General features: G+C 36.9%; 1 long non-coding RNA gene across 1 annotated transcript in view; it reads left to right on the forward strand.

The window, feature by feature from the left end:
* The window catches only part of LOC106879917 (uncharacterized), a 23,523-nt gene that overhangs the window by 10,987 nt on the left and 10,718 nt on the right, over positions 1–1,818 (forward strand). The window lies entirely within an intron of this gene.

The following is a 1,818-nucleotide window of genomic DNA, read 5'->3' on the forward strand; positions in this document are numbered from 1 at the left end:
GGCTAAAGAGGACGATAGAATAAGTACTAGGTTTCCAAAGAATAAGTCCTGGGGTCGATTTGCTCGACTAAAGGCGGTGCTCCAGCATGGCCGCTGTCAAATGACTGAAACAAGTAAGTAAAAAAAAAAAAAGGAAGTAAAATATACAAAACTTCACATTTAGGAGGAGGATCAGTACATTCGATCAAATCGACCGGAGTTTTTAACAGACACTCATTCTATCAAGCCCAGAACGTTGAAAACCACAGTTGACTGTAAAGGAATTCGAAATCAGAACATTATTTATTTATTTGTTTGTTTGTTATTTAATCACTTTTTCCTAAATGGAAAATATGATCTTCAACTATTTGATATATTCAGATTGCTTTTTAGTAACCTCCTGTGCCTTACCCTATATCGAATCCATTTTTCTCAGCCCACTTTCAGCTGTTCTATGCCAGATATCTCTAGTCATCCAAGTGCTTCCAGGTGTTTATCTTGAAGCAACTTTTTGTATCTTGTTCCGGTCCATTCTGTGAGCTATGAAATCAGAAATTTCACTAAACAGCAAAATTTTTTGTCATTGAACAGGTTGCAGTTTCGAGCAACGAAAATTTTGACACTGTATAACAAATAAATGTTTAAATGAAGTTGCCAGCCTTTGTGTGTTTCTGAATGGCTAACTTATGTTTTCTATGCTGCATTCGCTTTAGTTTTAGAACAAAATCTCAGATCAAAACACTTGCTATACAAATACATCTCCATGAATAAATACTGCAAGGCATACATAGTCTGCTATTCCACGGATTCTACAGATCCACCGCCTGTTTCCCACTTGCAGATATCAATGATTATTTTCGAATCAAGTACATATGTAAGAAACCAACCAAAGAAACCTTCACGCCTATGTTTACCATCTTCTAGGCCTCATTATAATTCTGAATGTTCTGTGAAGATCTTTTGCTTTTGAAATATTTGATAAAATGTAAAACGTTCATGAACATGTTATGCAATATGATTGGTATTTTAATTTATTTGCCCAGAAAGGATGAAGCACTAAATTGATCTTTATGGGATTTGAACTCTGAACCTAAAGTTGCGATTAAATACCCGCAAACGCAAGTCTGATGCTCTAACGATTCTCCGAATCGACCAAAAGAGTTGAGGTGGGGTATTGATTTGTCAGACAGAATTGAGATGGCAGATCTTTAAATTCCGCCGAGGTCGACTTTGCCTTTCATCCTTTCGGGGTAGATAAATGAAGTACCAGTCACGTCCTGGGGTCGATCTAATCGACTACCCTCCCCCCGGCCCAAATATTCTATCTGTTGTATGTTCAAACTGACCGGATCCAAGTTTTCACAGCTACCCTAGAATATTATTCTAGAAATAAACAATCACATTATTGAACTCAAAGCCATGATATAATGCATGATTAATTCAAAATGATGTAAACAAATAACCAATACATTTGATGGTTTGATGGAGTAATCTGAATGCTAAAGGGTTAACAGTCATTTCCGCTTACATTTACAATACCTTACCCTTACTCTCTCTCTCTCTCTCTCTCTCTCTCTCTCTTTCTCTCTCTCTCTCTCTCTCTCTCTCTTTCTTTCTCAGATAGATAGATAGATAGATAGATAGATAGATAGGTAGATAGATAGATAGATAAATAGATAGATAAATAGATAGATAGATAGATAGATAGATAGATAGATAGACACACACACGCGCGTTATTAATGATTGCTTTCACACACATTCTACTCTGCATCTCACTCGCTTTACACCGCTTCTCTAAGTCTTGCTAATCGTTCCTCGCTCCTCGCCCTTCGCCCTA

The sequence above is a fragment of the Octopus bimaculoides genome, chromosome 4 (assembly GCF_001194135.2).
Source record: "Octopus bimaculoides isolate UCB-OBI-ISO-001 chromosome 4, ASM119413v2, whole genome shotgun sequence".
NCBI lineage: Eukaryota > Metazoa > Mollusca > Cephalopoda > Octopoda > Octopodidae > Octopus > Octopus bimaculoides.